At 46.5% G+C, this 17,286-nt stretch overlaps 1 protein-coding gene across 28 annotated transcripts in view; it reads right to left on the bottom strand.

Moving 5' to 3' along the window:
• Positions 1–11,633, bottom strand: part of LOC105260237 (protein FAM156A/FAM156B-like) — a 47,092-nt gene extending 35,459 nt beyond the window's left edge. For 4 of the 28 annotated variants that reach the window (XR_006593323.1, XR_006593320.1, XR_006593319.1 and 1 more), the window contains exons 1-2: positions 11,362–11,632; positions 2,649–2,802 (exon numbers count right to left, since the gene is read on the bottom strand). The gene's annotated coding sequence lies outside the window, so the exon portion shown is untranslated. Of the gene's footprint in view, positions 1–2,627; positions 2,803–3,533; positions 3,718–3,758; positions 3,998–4,144; positions 6,098–11,361 lie in introns of those variants that run through there. The other 24 variants (XM_045051212.1, XM_045051210.1, XM_045051211.1 and 21 more) reach the window with 15 other exon arrangements.
• Positions 11,634–17,286: the final 5,653 nt, after the last annotated feature.

Below are 17,286 nucleotides of genomic sequence, written 5' to 3' on the forward strand. Positions count from 1 at the left end.
ACAACAACAGCTAGAATTGATCGGCAATTTGCCACATGCTGGGCACTGTCCTGATGACTTTTTTTGTCTTAACACAGTCAGTACTCTAAACTGCCCCCAAGAAGTAGCTACACTTACTACTAACTAGTGTTTCCACGTTGCTAATGGAAACGAGGCACACAGATGTTAAGTAACTTGCTCAGTGGCATCGGGCCGTAAGTGGTGCAGGCCCACGTTGCAGAAAATTCACTGTACTGTGTACTTGTTCAGTCAATATTAGGATCCAAGGGCCACTGCAAAATATTTAGGGTTACACCTAACATATAACACAAACTGATTTTATAGCACGGAACTGCATGGTATACAGAAATTTGATTTAACAGCAATCACTTAGATGGAAGCTTGACAGGGACTGGATTCAGGATACTCTGTGGAAACAATACTCTCCGAGCCTTGTTAGTACAGCAGACAGCACATCAGTCTCCTAGCTGAAGTTCTTGGGTTTGTGCATCAGAGAAGGCACCAAACTGTTGTCACTTCTGCACCCTCACAACAATGGAGAGAGAAGCCAGGCAGCAGAAAAACGGGACCACTGACTGCCCTGCTCCAGTAGTTCCCAGACAAGGAGTCCTCCTAAGTCAGAACCCAAGAAGTTTTTAAAAGTGCACATGCTATGATCCATACCCAGTGAATCTCATTTAGCGTGGTCACAATGTTAAGAATCTGTGATTTTTTAAAAAAATGTTTATTTATCGAGAGAGAGAGAGCGCGTGCGCGAGAGCGAACATGCACGTGAATCGGGTAGCAGCAGAGACAGAGGAAGAGAGAGAATCCCAAGTAGGCTCTGCACTGTTAGCATGGAGCCCAATGCGGAGCTCATTCTCATGAACTGTGAGATCATGTCCTGAGCCGAAATCAAGAGTCGGATACTTAACCAACTGAGCCACCCACGCACCCTAGAATCTGTGATTTTTAACTCTGCCTAGGAAACTCTCAAGAACTTTATTAAATCCCTGTGGTAGCAAGCCTGACTTCAATGTACTGACTCTTTCCAGACAAACACACACGAGAGACCAATCTGAAAGCACACAGAAAGCAGAACATAATGAGCACAGCCTGAGACTCAAACCAAGGGCAGGGCAGATTTTCTGAGAGGACATCACGACCCCACTGGACGTTCTCCATGAAAGCTTCGGTCTATCTCAAATCCATTCTCTTCGTGGCCAGTGGGTAGGGTTGGTGACAGAAGATGACATTAAGTTCTCATGATGGCACGGGCTTTTTTTGAGGACCACGTAAACCATATGGTGTGAGGTTATGCAATCTATTCTCCCCATGTCCTCGCAGCCTTTGGTTCATTCTTACACCCACACTCCACTCCACGTCAGCCTGGCGCAACCAGAACTTGGGCGCATGTCTTCCCTTCACCTATCAAAAACCTGCCTTTGACCTTAGGAGATCATCTCCCTCTTGTCCTTTCAGCTGTCCTGTGACATCATCTGCTGTCCCGAACAGGACAAAAGCTTAAAGCCCTTGCCCAGCCCCTTACTCTGGTGTCCATACCTAGAAAGGCTTGTCATCAATGAGGAGGAGAACCCCAGTCCCAGGAGCTAAGAGCCAAGACGAGCACAAAACCATCCGGGCGTGGACATTCCACAGCAGTGGTGACCTCTGAAATGAAGCTTTACCTCACATCTCAGCTGTCCCCTGAAACACGTTCTTATCACAGAAAGCAGGCAGAGGATGAGGGTGCCCGGAATCCTTCCCAGGGAGTACTTCCTGGGAGTACCATGCTGCCATGGTATTTCCTCTCACCAAATCCAGGCAAGGACCAGCATATTATGTGGGTTATAACCACAATGGCACATTTTGAAAATTTCAGAGGGAGACTGTGATTGTTGAAATGATTAAAGGGAAGTATCAGTATTTAAAAAGGGAAAGTTTCAGGGAGGCAAATCTTTTTGACAGAGACTTACATAAGGTGGATTTTCCATAAATGTTAACTTCCCTGTAAATTGAGGGATACTTGCATGTTGTTTTACCTGGGAAGGTACCAATAATCCTTGACTGTTTTGGAAAATACATCAATGAAAGCAATTCTGTTCATGGCTTTGCGTCTCATACAACATGCCAGTATCACTTGATATCTGTGGCTGTGCGTGCAGGAAATAGAATGAGGGGAACCCAAGTGTACTGACCGGATGGGTCTTCTCCAGGTTATGCTGTGAAAGGACCGGAGGAATTAAGTGGGAGATGTTCACAATGTGATCTGCCAGCGGTCACTGAACATTGCCACTTTGTTTCCATATCTGTCTCCCTCGTGTCTGCCTCGTGGAAGGTTGGAAACACACCTCTTGGTGTCTTCAGGCCAGAGGACCTGACACTTGGCAGAAGGCCAGTCCACACTTGTGGAATTGAAGTCAAATGGGAATGAATGGACCTAGTGTCATGATGATGAACCACACAGATGCCGGTCTGCAGAGGGCAGGAGGGACGTGCCACAGGTCTCAGTCTTAGGACCAATGCGGTAGGGTAAGACCAGCCTGCAGGACTGATCTCCATCACATCCCTCAGGGGTCCTAGATTTAACCAGTTAAAACAATCTGCACTAACCACAAAGGTCTAATGTAGAAAAACAGGTAACTTACTGCTTAGTTTTTTGTACGAACCTTCTTTTTAGCTGGCCTGACACACAAATTCAGGCACAGCACACACCGGTCGAGAAGCAGAACCTGACCTGAAAGTCTTCCAGGCTGAGGCAGTGTCGGGCTGGTCGGGGCACACACACAGGAAGGGTAATCCTAGCGGGCACACGTGATTCTCCTGAAACAGAGTTTACAATCGTTAGGGAGCCCAGAGCTGGACATACACCGAATCCGGCAACGCGGCTCACCGGGGCCTCAATGGGGCCTCCCGCCACGGGCCTTCCCCTCTAGGACTCCCTGTCCACTTGGAATATTCATTTGAGACCTTGGTTTTAGAGGGATGCCTGGAGGCAGTTATTTCCCAAAGTTGTGTCTGTCCATGACACCAGTTCATCCTCTCTCTGAGGGTGGAGGTCACATGGAGGTGCCATGCGTGCAACGCCCAGGAGCTGGGGCCACCCCTGCTGTCCCACAGTCAGAGCTCTGGCAGGTATGGCTCGAGGCTCAGGAGTCAATTTGCATTCGCAGTGCTCACAAAGGCTTACAAAGGCTTGCAAAGGCTGCACTGAGAGTGTTTCCTTAACAAAAAATAGAAAATTTCCAAGAATAGTCTGGACAGACACAGGCCATTAATGTCCTCGCCTCTTCCCTCTGCTTCTCCCCAGGTGCCAGGTTTGTTTTCTCCACTGTTACAAAATCAGTGCGTACAATTCTGGAACTGAACCTTTCCGTGTCTTTATTTATCCCCTGCTCTCCTCCAAACCTTTTGTAAGGAGGGCCTGTTAGCAAAAGGGACCAAAATATTTTCATAGAAAACTCTATTACATAACGAGAAAGACTCATGATCATTAGGAATTGTTCAGGATGAAATTCTGAATTTTCAAAATTTTCAAAACGGGTTTACATCACCTCCTGTCCCTTTTGTCTCTCTCCTTTATCCAGCAGCCAGGCTAGAACAGGTCATACCCTTGCTGGGGGCAGCTGCTTTGAACAGTGGCCCCACCTAACGTCTTACATCAGCTTTCTCAGACATCCAGGCACCAACAGCCACAACGTACAAAGCCACTTTTAAATCCTCCCTTTTCGCTCTCACTGCAAGTTTACTGAAACTCCTAGCAGTAAGTGGACACTTACCGGGTGACCATACAGGGGACATCCTGGTTGGAATGCTGGGAGGCGCAGCCACAGCAGCAGTAAGCCAGCTGAAGAAAAGGCTGGAATGCCTTCCCTCCGTCTTTGCCTCTAGTTTATGTAAAGCTTTTTCTAGCCCAGGCAACCAATTAAATTTGTCTTCTCCCACGTGCAGGAGACAGCAAGTTAAACTTTCAACATTTTTGTTCACCTTTGGGAAGGTCTGGATCCTTTTCCCTGGCCTCCAGAGAATAAAGACCCAAGTCATTAAGTTGGCTACACTTGTTCACCTCATATCATCCAGCATGGCTAAAGCAGCCAAGGCATGCAGTGAGCCAACGCTCTTGGACTTGGACCTTTTATTTTTGCATTCCGTGTGTAACATTTACCTTTCAGAACAGCTCAGCTGCTCTTTCATATCGTGGGCACATCCATAGTCACTGAGGCACAAGCAGCTTATCATCTCTACCGTGCCATCCTTTCTTTACGCAAAGTCTTCCACCATATTTTAGTGAGTCAGGGTTTTCCTGCTAGTGAGTCCCATGGCTGCCACCATGGTTTCGGAGGTCCCAAGACCACCCTTGCTTCTGCTGCATCCCCAGGAGGACGTGAAGGTCATCCTCAGGGCTAAGATTTATTACAGCAAAAGGATAGAAAGCAAAATTGCCCAGGGGAAATGGTGCCCTGGGTAACATCTGGAGGAAACCAGTGCAAGCTTCCAAGAGTCCTTTCCCAGGAGAGTCACGCAATTTGTGCCTTCAGCAACAAATCATGATAACTCATGTGAAATGCTGTCTACCAAGGGTACCTCGTGAGTAACACAGCGTCAGAGGTTTGGGATGGAGGCTGGTCACGTAGGCACTGTCTGCCCAGCACAGACCAAGATTTCAGATCCCCAGAAGGAAAGGTATTTTCACAGATGTCTATGTGTTGAGATGTTTCATAGATGTTTAACATGAAACATATTGTTTGGACAGTTTAGGAAGAATAAAGCACCCTGCTCAGGTAGGGAATGGTGGGAAACCTTCTGAAATTCAAGTTCCCGGATGCAAGATAAGGGCCAACATGCTGATGTTTGTAAGCACAGTAGTTTCAGGCCTACTATGTTAACTCTTCTCTGCACAACACCCAATAACAAAGCTTCGAAATATATAACCAAGTCAGACAGAACTGAAGGATAAATGAACAAATCTACAAGTAACAGTTATAGAAGTCAACACTCTCTCAGTCATATGCAGAAGGAATAGAAGGAAAATTAGCAATATGTGGATGAACTGAACACTGTGAACTACCTGGATATAACTGACAAGTATAGAACCCTTCACATATGGAAGTTTCACCAAGGTGGACTGCATCCTGGGTCACGAAACACACATTAGAAGTTATAAAATAGTTGAAATCATACAGAGAATGTTGCCTGAGCAAAAGAAAAAAAAATCCCAATATGTAAGAAAACGTGAAGAGGAAAATCTCCAAACACAAGGAAATTACACGATACATGTCTAAATAATCCCATGGTGCAAATGGCAAGGCTCAAGGGAAATTAGAAAATATTTTGGATACTAACCCTTTATCAGATGAACTGAATGCAAATGAAAATACAACATATCCAAATTTGCAGGATGCAGCTACAGCAGTACTTAGTGTTAAATGTACCGCATCAAATGTTTGTATTAGAAAGAAGAAAAGACCCACGTTAATAATGAAAGCTTCCACCTTAAGAAACTAGAAACAGGACATAAAAATAAAGCAAGCAAATAAGAAAAACAGGATTTAGAGCAAATATCAGGAAAAGAATAGAGATAGTCAATGAAACCAAAAGCTGGTTCTTCGAAAAGGTCAATAAAATTCATAAATTTCTATCCAGACTGACACAAAAAGAAAGATAAGTAAAATACACAACTTACCAATATCCAGAATGAAATAGGTTACAGAATCCAGAGAATTTGAATGGATTCTAACAAATAATCTATGCACTTACATTTGGTAATTGAGATGGAACAGAACAATTGCTTGAAAGACACAAACTATTAAAGCTCAACCCAAACAAAACAAAACGAAACAAAACCAAAACAAACAAAAAACCACCACCCAGGTAATCTGAAAAACATACATATATTTCTAAAATATCATTGTTAAAAACTTTCAGGAAAGAAATCTCCAGGCCCAGACGGTTTCTCTGGAAAACTGTACCACACACTTAAGAACAAGTAACAGTGTGCTATCAACAACAGCCAAATTATGGGAAAAGCCCATATGTCCATTGACTGATGAATGGATAAAGAAGAAGTGGTACATATATATACAATGGAATACTACTCGGGGATTAAAAAGAATGAAATCTTGCCATTTGCAACAATGTGGATGGAAGTAGATCGTATTATGCTAAGCAAAATAAGTCAGTCAGAGAAAGACAAATGCCATACGATTTCACCCCTATGTCAAATTTAAAAAACATAACAGATGAACACAGAGGAAGGGAAGCAAAAATAAGATAAAAACAGAGAGGGAGGCAAACCATAAGAGATTCTTAAATACAGAGAACAAACGGAAGGTTGCTGGAGAGGTGTTTCGTGTGTGTGTGGGGGGGGGAGGGAGTGAGCTTAAATGCATCATGGGCATTAAGGAGGACACTTGTTGGGATGAGCACTGGGTGTTATATGTAAGTGATGAATCACTAAATTCTACTCCTGAAACCATTACTACACTATACACTAACTTGAATTTAAATTTCAAAAAATTCTACAAAAGTAGTAGAAATATAATAAGAAATAACAGCAATTCTACAACCTCTTCAAAGAAATAGAAGACAGGGACCACTTCTTGAATCATTTCATCAGACTGGCATTACCCTGATATCAAAATCAGATGAAGACACTACTAGCAAATCATTCAATAATATATAAAAAGAATAATACAACATGAGCAAGTTGGATTTACCCTGGAAATACAAAGCTGGTGCAGAATTCAAAAATCAGTTAAGAAATCATATTAGTGTATCAAAAAAAAAAAAGACCCACATGATCATATCAATTGATGCAGAGAAAGCATCTGACCAAATTCAACAGCCATTCATGATAAAAAAACATTCAGCAAACTATAACCAGAAGGGAACTTTCCTAACCTGGATATAGTGTGGCCACGCACTGAAGAAGTTCTCAGACACCAGACCGAGCGGGTGTGCAGGGCTGCCTCTGTGAGAGAGCAGCAGACTGCATATAGCCCTTATTTCATATTTCATTAGATAGAGGATCAAAGAATATCAAAGCATGGATAGAGAGCACAATGGACCTTTAGACATTAACCAGACATACATTTGGTGGCTACGTGAAGGCATGCAGGAGTACGTGAAGTTTTAAGGAGTGTCAGGGAATTACAGCAGGTTTTGTATCTTAACTGTCCTCTGGGGGATCATGGGGCTCTGTAGCTCATAATGCTACCACGTTTGACAGCCTTGAGACCAGAACATTGCTGACGTTTCAGCTATTGCCCCGTTCACCCTCCAGGACTTACAATACTTTCTCTAGAAACAACTCCACAATACAGAGCATCTTACAAAAATACCTACACCCTCCATCCTGCTTAATGAGGAAAGACTACATGCTTTCTCCCTAAGACCAGGAATGAGGCTACGATATCCACTCTCCCCTCTGTTAGTCAGTATTTTGCTAGAAGTCCTAGTCACTCCAGTAGGGAAAGAAAAAAGAAAGGTCAGGAAGGAGGAAATAAAACTTCCAATTCACAATGACATGATTATGTATGTAGAAAATCCCATGAAATTACAGAAAAAAACCTCCTAGAACCAATACGTGAATTCAATGTTGTCACAGCATAGAAGCTGAACACAAAAAAATCAAGCAACTTTCTGCATGCTAGCAATGAACAATTACATAACAAGACAAAATACAGAAACCACCCGCAGGTACCATTTACAATCGCTTCCCCCGTTCCAGTCTATCGAAACATACACAGGATGTATATGCTCAAAACCACAAAAAGCTGAGGAAAGAAATATAAGACCTAAATGAATGGAGACACATACTGTGTTCTTGGGTTGATCAAATCAAAATAATGTAGGCGTCAATAGGCCTCAAAGGAATGCAACATTTTAATACAATTCCAATAAAAAATCCCAGTAGGACTTTTTGGACATATAGACTGATTATGAAGTTTATGTGGAAAGGTAAAGGAACTAGAATAGTCAAATAATTTTGAAAATGAAAAACAAAATTGGAGGAGTAACACCGATTTTATGATTTACTGTGCAGCAACAGCCAAGATATGGAAACAATGTAAGTGTCCATGGAGGGATGAATGGATCAAGAAAATGTGCTATAAATACACAATGGAATATTAATTGGCCATAAAAAGAAAATCCTGACTTTTGCAACTAAATGGATGGACCCTGAATGCTTTACACTGAAAGAAGACAGAGAAAGACAAATACTGTATGTTCTCACATATGTGGAAATTTAAAAAGCCAAACTCATAGAAATAGAGATTAGAATGGTGTTTGCCAGGGGTTGGGGAAAACGGTGGTCTTGGGTACAAATTTCCAGCCATAAGAAGAGTAAGTTATGGGGATCTCACACACACACACACACACACACAATTTATATATATATATATATATATATATATATATATATATATATATATCATCACCGTGTATACCTTAAGCTTACTTATGTTATATATCAATAGTATCTCATTAAAGCTGAAAAAATAAAATCATCCCCAGAATGTCCAGTGGGAGCCCCTTCAGGCTATTTTCTGTGTCCTTCTGACATCACCAAATCAGTCTTTGAACTGTCCCTTATTGTTGGTACCACAAGTTTCCTTGAACTGTCCTTTATGATTGGTACCACAAGTTGAGCCAGGCTCATTTGTCCTTTCGCTCTCCCAGCCTGGGAACCCATCACTGAATGCAGAATAATATTTAGAAGCCAGGACGTCGGGGCTAGGTGTACTTATTACTATTGGGATGTTGCTGTTTCCAGAAAGTTTGGAATACATGTATGTACACATTCAAACACACACACATACATATGTACATCTGTATCTATCAACATATGCACATACGCACACATACATATCATAAAGCATGAGTTCACATGGAGACCTCCAATCCCAATAGAACACCTCAGAATTTGTTTTCTTCCTTTCTGTATTTGAAATCTCCTCTTCCAAAAGTGAGAGTCGGGTCTTCCACATTTAGTGAGTTGACGAATCCTAAAGTATATAAGGCATCCCAGTTGCACACAGAGGCCCACCCTCACATGCTCTGCTGAACCAATCCCTGACCTTGACCTCCACACTCCACTGAAGTTTGAACCCTTGAGCCAGTTAGCCTTCTCCCCATCCAACCCCCAGGGACATCCTCCTTACTACCTTGGGCTCTGTCCCCAATGCAGTCTGCCCCTATGTATGGATGCCCTTCTCACTGTGCCTGGGCTCTGACTCCAAGTGTGGGATGCCCCTACATGCACACACTTGCCTTGCTCTGTAGCACCTAATGGCTTTAGGGCTGAACTGCTCAGGCACAACAGGAGGGAAGGGAAGGGAAAGAAAAGGGAGGGGGAGAGGTGAATATATCTCAATACAATCAATTAATTAAAGGGAATTGGGGCAAATCCAGGCAACATCATGAAGCCAGTGTGTTGGTTTTTTTTTTTTTTTTTTTTTTTTCTCATTGCTCTCCAGCTTCCCCTTCCTGCCTCTCTTCTCTGCCCCATTTCTTTCTCAGTCCGGACCTCCATCAAGTGTAGAAATGTAATGAGGGGCATGATTCCCATATTATCGCTTATATCTGCTGGCTGGCTGACATCCAAACTGGATGGTGTGGGCCCTGCAGCTCTGACACTCAAGCCTCTCATGTCTCAAGTCTTTCATGATGAAGCACAAGATTTCACTCCTCTTAGCAATTTCAGGTGTAAACAGGAGAGAAGATTCTGGGCACTTCTTGGAGCCTCGGGTCCTTTATAAAATGGGGATGAAGACCACCTCCCTCACAGGTTGTGGGAAAAATAGAGACAGCAACACCAGACACCTTTCACTGCGCTCTATGTGTCAAACCAGTTTTGAGGGCTTTTGCCAGCATTACAGGACTCCTTGATATCCAGGAACACACTCAGTGGATTTCCCCTCAGTACTGTTGCACCTGCTGTACCTTCTGCCTGTAATGTTCTAACAATTGCAGGTAGTTCCACGGCCTGCTCCTTCACTTCCTCAGGAATCTGCTCAGTCATTACCTTCTGAGGGAGTCATTCCCTCATCACCCAGCATAAATACCAACATGATCCCCACATACTCCTTCCTCCAACCCGCCTTCTCTTTCTATGTAGCACTTGACATCCTCTGACACTCAATACATTTACTGGCTAACTCTAAGGAATAAGACACTTTGTCAGTTTTATCCTGTGTTGTACTTCCAACTTCCAAGGAAAGTACTCAGGCACACAGCCGGTGATCAGAAAATTCTTGTGGAAGGATGGCTGGGAGTCAGGACCTTTACACACACTTCTAAGTTGCACAGGTACCCTCCAAGACACGCACTGGCCCCATTTTATTGATGCTGACACATATTTAATCCTCAGGAAACAAATGACTTTCCTGATGACACACAACCAGGATTTGGGGGTCCGGGCTTTGGAATCATATCTGCCAGCTTCCAAACCCCTCAGTTCCTGGAAAGAGACCTCACAACCACAAAGATAAAAGATTTTACTTCTCAGACACAGACCCCAAACAGCTCAGATACCCAGGGACACCAAAAACAGATCCCTGAACACACCCTAAAAAAGATTCCAAAAATCTCTGCACAAAGAGCTTGCAACTTGAGTCACAGAATACAAAAAAAACAACAGAGACCATACACACTGAAACAACTCCTGCCCCCCCCCCCCGCAACAGATCAACGTGTTCACTCCAGGAAACAAATTAAATCTGCTCAGAGACCTCACATCCTAGAGAAGACTCCCAAACCCTGCAGACACCTCCCAAGCTATTACAAGGACCTCAAAATAAAAAGGGAAAGACAGAAGCCCAAATAACTCAGAAACATCACATAACCTTTATCTTTAAAGTCCCCAGACATTTCAGAGAACCCACACCTTGCACTCCCAAACAGCACAGATCCTTTACACCTTAAGATAATACCCCCCACCCCACGCAGCTCAGAGATATCACAACTTGAAACAGAATCACAAACAGCTCAGAGACCTCACACCTGGGGTGCAGACGCCCACACAGATCTCAACCCCACGGACATAAATGCGCAAAAAGCTCAGAAAATGCACCCCCAGATATACAGACACGCACGGCCTAAAGTCCTTATCCCGTGCCGTACAAAATCCACTCAGATAAAATATCCCATTCACTCACAATCTCCTAAAAGGCTCAGAAAGATCAAATATACTCAAACTGTGCCTGTGATGTCCTCTCTAGCCACACACATCCCCAAACTGCTTGACACACTCTACTTCCCAGGCAGGGACGCCAAACAAGCGCACAGACCTCGCCCTGGACTTAATTGATGGCGCCGTGCCAAATGCGCCCGACTAGGCTTGTGACCGAGTTAGGGCTGAACAAGACTGAAAGAGCTCACGTGAAGACAGTTGCACAGTCACGGCGCGCGTCCAGTGCCAGACTCTGGCTACAAGAGAGCTGTTGCGCCGAACCTCGCCACCGACTGGGGCAGCATCTTCAGCCCCTCGGGGCAGTCAGTCGGTGAGTAGTTCAACTCGGAGAAAAACCGTGCCCTCTGAAAAGCCACACACACAAACAAACACACCCACACCCACACCCACACCCACACAAACACACACACACACACACACACCCCTCGCCCAGAGCTCCTGCCCTCGTTGTGCCTGACCCCGCTAGATAGCCAATGGGAACTGGGTAGACGAAGACAGGGGCGGGGAGTAGGGAGTTTTTCCGGAGCCATTTTGCGCCCCGGGAAGGGCTTACTCTAGCACACTCTCTCCCGGACCAATCATCACCCAGAAAGCCTCTGACCTCGCCCCCTATATATCGGAGAGCCAATCTCTCACCTCGTTGCTGCCCAGCTGGACGTAACCATGTAGAAACGGAGGGGTGGAGTCGGCGAAGTGCAACTGAATAAAGCGGCCTGAGACCCGGTGTTCACATAGGCTCACATGGGCAGGAAGAATGGAGTGGAGCGAGTGGGGAAGGACCTGGCGGCGCCATTAGCGCCTCCGCTGCGACCTGTGGCTGATGCCACACGCTGTATAAGCAGACCCTTAGTACTGTCACATACACAATGGATTATTCCAAAATCGGAGTCCCCTCTCTAGTGGTACCTCCCGGAGTGGACGGTCCTGCCTCTGTGGCCCTGAGAGGTGTGTCCAGTGACGCTTACCGTTCCAGCTCGCGCGCCCCTTAGTGGCGCGTACCTGGAATGGCTGGTCGATGCAGATGCCCACGGACCATTCCAGGCTGGTCCCAAAGGGAGGGAGGGCAAAGCCAGGGTGTAAACCCCAGCTTGCTGCAGTGGTGGACTCGGGAGAAAGTCTTCCTGAGCTGAAATTTACCTCTCTCCGGTGGCCGCCAGTGTAATAGGGAGCGTTAAAAGTGATTTTTTTTTTTTTTTTTAATGTGGTAGGCGTTGTGCTGGCTTATGCCTCCGTGGGCAATGCAAACTAGGTCTAGTGGGGGAACAGGGGCAGGAGGGGTAGAGCACGGGGATGGTGTTAGAGGTCTGCTGTGTGTCAGGCCTTTGTGATTGACTGTCAGTAATAAGTCATTTGTTTCTGTTAGGGAAAGAGCCATCTTCCAGGGGCCCCAAGGACACTGAGAAAGTGATATAAAGACTGCGGACTTTGTCAGCATCCTGTCACCCGTGAACATGTTCCCTAGGAGAATCCTTTGGCCTGTGTAGTTATGCATCTCACCACAGCCTTGTACTTACTTATTCATTCTCTCATTCATTCATTAATTCCCTCCAAATTATGTGTCAGGCACTATTATGGGTGTTAGGAATACGACCGCGTGGAAACAACAACAACAAAAAACCCCTTGCTCTCATGGAGCTTACATTCTATTGGGATCATACAGCACAAAAATGTAAGTAATTTGGCAATTGCGATTAAAATTAAATCGGAATAATGAAATAGAGGGGGACAATTTTTAGAATCAGGTCAAGGAAGGTCTTTCAAAGAATGTGATCCTTGAGCAGACACCTGGAGATGAATATCTGCTAGAAAACAATCCCAGACAGAGGTAGGAGCCAGTAGAAAAACGCAGGAGTGGAACTCAGAGCAGGGTGTATGAGGTACAGTGAGGAGGCCACTGTGGCTGGCTAAGTATGGTTGAGGGAGAGAGGTAGGAGACAAGGTGAGAGAGGTAATGGGGGCCAGATAGTGAAGCACCTTCAGGGCCATGGTGAGGAGTTTGACTATCGTGTTTGAGCCATGGAGGCTTTTTGTTGGTTGGTTGGTTGGTTGGTTGGTCGGTCGGTCGGTCGGTTGGTTTTTTAGCAGAGAAGCCCCTATTTCAGAAGCCCCCTTTCAGAGGCCAGAGGCCCAGGCCACCCAATACATGGGGATCAGCTCCTTGCTTGCCCTAAGGGAGAACCTTTTTTCTACCCATCTGCAGCTGAACATGCCTTCTTGGACAGTTCCATAGACTCGTGAGCAACCCCCTAACAGTTCCCCATGAGTATCCATGTCAAAGGATGATAGCCTCAGGAGAGCCCAAGCAAGGGTCCTCTTGGGTGAGTGAGGTCCCACCCACGTGGGTGGGCAACAGAGACAAAGTTTCAGGCACAGAGAAGACAGAAAGGAAGATAGCATTAGAGAGACTGAGACAGAGAGACCATCTGGCAGCACCACTGTCCCCACTGAATTAGTACCCACCTATGGGCTCCCAGCTCTGCTACTGGATGATGTGCCTGTCTCTCCAGAGGAAAAGACGCCCCTCCCCAGGGGTATCTAGGAAATACCTCAGCAGCCTGTGGTCTTGGTCTCAGTCCCACTGCTTTGACATGCATCAGGACCCTCTGCCTATAAGGACAAGGACACATTTCAGGTATGGGGAGGCTTATGCTGTACACAGGGTTGCCCACACCCCCTCATGACCTTGACTGCCCTCCTTCCGATCTCAGTGCCCAAAAATGCTGCAAGGAGGGAAGTGGAGGCAGGAATCTCTAGGTTTGCTTGAGGCTTTGTGAAAATTGGTGCATTTGAGGTGCTTCCCTCACCTGTCTACCCTTCTACCACCACCTCTACGTTTGTGCATCAAGTATTGTGCCCGGGAACGGGGCATGTGAGTGAGCGCCAGCGAGGGACAGACATCCTGAAAGTGAGTCAGTTACAGGGTCCTTGTGGCCATGCACTAACCTCAGCTTTCCCCCTTCCTGGTCACCTCCTACCTGGCCTTGCTGTGCCGACGTCTCCCTGCCTCCTTCAAAAAGCTTAAGTTACATCCAGTTCCTCCCTCCTCAGGAGCTTAGATTGGCCTCCCTTGCTGGGCCTCAGGCTCCTCACCTGCAAATAGCGACCTTCTCCTTGAGGATTGGGCAGATCAGCTGAGTTAGTACATGTCCATAGGTTTGTCACAGTGGTTGGCCCCTAGCAAGGATGGGAGTAATGCTAAACAGATATTCCTTTGATCTGTATTGTTACCATGGGCTCCTAGGGGCTGTGTATGGCTGAGGAAAGGCCCTCCCTGAGGATGGGGGCCCTAAGCCCTCATCCCTAGCAGGGCAGGCATGGGGGAAAGCACAGCAAATGTGAAATCTCAGGCCTAGTGCTAAGCCCTGTGAGAGTAAGGTGCATCCTGCCTTCCTCTCAAAATCATTCTCAGATGCAGATACATGAACATTTCAGAGACCCACCCCTCTGGACAAAGACTCCCCCAAATAGTTCAGAGACCTCATACCCTGGGATAGAGGCTCACAAATCATTCAGAGGCCTCTCATCCTAGACCCCAACCACAAACAGCTCAGAGATGTCACATGTGACAACTAGACTCCAGCCAGCTGAGAGGATTCCTAGTTGAGGTAATAGCTCCCTTTCAGCTCAGAGGCCTCACACACTCACTCACAGAGACTACAGGCTGCACCCTGTGACACAGAGCCACAAATCTTCAGCTCAGGGCTGCTGTGTGGGCCGTGACAGTGAGTCTCTGTTCAGTCCACCCTATGGGGGAGAGGCCTGGGCTCTTGCGGCCCTCGCTGTCTGCAGTCACCACCACGTCATCAGGAAGGCAGGTTCACCCCAGGGATGCGGAGGTCTCTTAGACTGAAGGATTCTGAGAGACATCTCATGTCTGGATCCTGGGAATGACCATCGTCTGACCCACCCTGGTCACCTCTGATCATAGCGACTTCTGCATCCTGCCCCACGGGGTGTTAAGGTGAATCCCAGATCCACAAATGGAGGTCGTGGATCCTGTCATCTCTGCCATCTCTCCGCGCCCACTGTGGGATACTGTATCCCGGAGAGAGGGATACTGTATCACTGCCTCTGGCAACCCCCTTAAATCCCTCTGATCATCCCTGTCCTTTCCCTAAACCCCCTCTCCTGGTGGCAGCTGCTTCACCCCTTCCCTCTGCTGAAATCTCTCTACTCCCCTTGCCAGCCACCAGGTGTCCCCTTCTCCCCCAGGAGCCTCTTTAGCCCCCTCCTCCAGCCCTAGTCTTGGGCCTCAGTTACACCCTGTCCCTCCTGTTTTTGTCCTGTCAACCAGCACCCCAGTTCTACCTCAGAGGACCCACCCAGAGCCTTTCCTGCTCCCTGCAAACGCACAACATTGTGCAGGACAGAGGTCTTCCTGCCACCATGTAAGGGTCTGTAATCATGTCCCTGTTAGGGAGGAACAGAAAATTCTCCAGGATTCAGGTGAAACTCCAGCCCTGGACTGGGGATCCAGGGCAGTCCCCCAGGGCTGGAGGTAAAGGGAAGGTTTTCTGAGAAGAGGAGCTGGGATGAGTGTCCCATCAGGAGGTGGGATGACACTGTGCAGGTCTGGGTCTGTGAGCACAGAGAAGGGACCCTCGGGGGGACTGGGGGAGCATGATCGCAGGAGTGCTCCAGTGGCTGTCCTCATGGGATTTGGCCTCTGGCCAGCTGTGCCCCAAGGCTGCTGGACAGCCCAAGCAGAGGCCAAAGCCCATAAGGACAGCCACTGGAGCACTTCTTAGGAGTTTTTGATTCCCACCATCTGGAGGGCATCATCACTTGCCTTCCTTCTGGCCCCTTTGCCCTCTTCGTGTGTGTTCCCAGTATTCACTGCCCACAGCAGCCCTCTCTGATTCCTTCTCTGAGTTTTCAGCCCCAGCCGAGGCCCCTCTGGAATGGACCACTCCATGCCATACCCCATCCCCAGCAGTGGTCAGGAATTTGGGTTCTGGTGTTTTCCTGAGTGCCAATCTCAGCTTGTTCTCTTCATATCAGCTGTGTGACTGGGGATTTTCCCTTACTGTCTCTGTGCTTCAGTCTTCTCCACCGTGAAATAGTGTCAATCCTCATAGGTTGTAGTGAAAAGCAAATGAGATGACCCTAGCAGGAGTTTTCATAGCGCCTGATGCAGAATAAATTTGTGATAAACATTAACCAGGATCATTATTGTTTTTGTCAGTATTGTTTCCACAGATGCCCTGTTTTAACCATCAGTTAACTCCGTTAATAGCCATAACATCTTTGGGAGGTGGTTATTATTATTAATCACTGTTTTACAGATGAGTAACTTATACTATGTATCAGCTAACTATCTTACTGAAGCTCACCAGAGCCAGGAGGGGAGATACCAGCACCCACTCCCAGGTATGTCTGGCCCCAGAGCTCCTGCCCATAACCCCTGGCTGTGCCTTATTCCACAGCAGTGTCAGTGACAGCAGTAGCTGCTGGCATTATAAAAGTAGCCAAAGCTGAGCAAAGACCCTGAAACAAATATGGTCCCCACAACATGAAGTGGAAAGACTAGATATCCAGAGTACTCTCAATCTCAGTGAGTCACTCCTCCCTGTACATGTCCCGTGGGCTTGTTTTCCAGGGATTTCTTAGCCACTTGCAGGATATGTCCAGGGATGATGCAAGCAACATGCACCTCTCCCTGCACTGCTGAGTGGGACATGCTGAGGCCCCGTGTTCTATGGACTCTCTGCCTCTGGACCCAGCTGAACATTCACAGCCTCCTTCCTGGCACTCTCCCCTTTGAGTGGGTGCAGTAGCCCACATTCACCCCGATTCTGTTAGTAGAGCAGTTGATGAGGAAACTTAAGTACCAAGGGGTTAGATCCCCTTGCTATACCAACGGGTTAGATCCCCTTGCTAGTCCACAGCAAAGCCTGCACCTTGTGACTCTAGGTGTATTGACCTAAAACAGTATTCCTTTCTGCCTCTAGTAGCAGATGTTCTTTAATGGTGCCCACATGCCTCATGCTTTACACACAGTTCTGTAACATCCTCATTATCATAAATAGTGGTAATTGTTAGGATAGCAACAACTGTTACACCCTTACACTGACAGAACTCTGGGAGCTTCCTTGAACCTCTTCATCACAGGA

Source organism: Felis catus, chromosome X (assembly GCF_018350175.1).
Source record: "Felis catus isolate Fca126 chromosome X, F.catus_Fca126_mat1.0, whole genome shotgun sequence".
Taxonomy (NCBI): Eukaryota; Metazoa; Chordata; class Mammalia; order Carnivora; family Felidae; genus Felis; species Felis catus.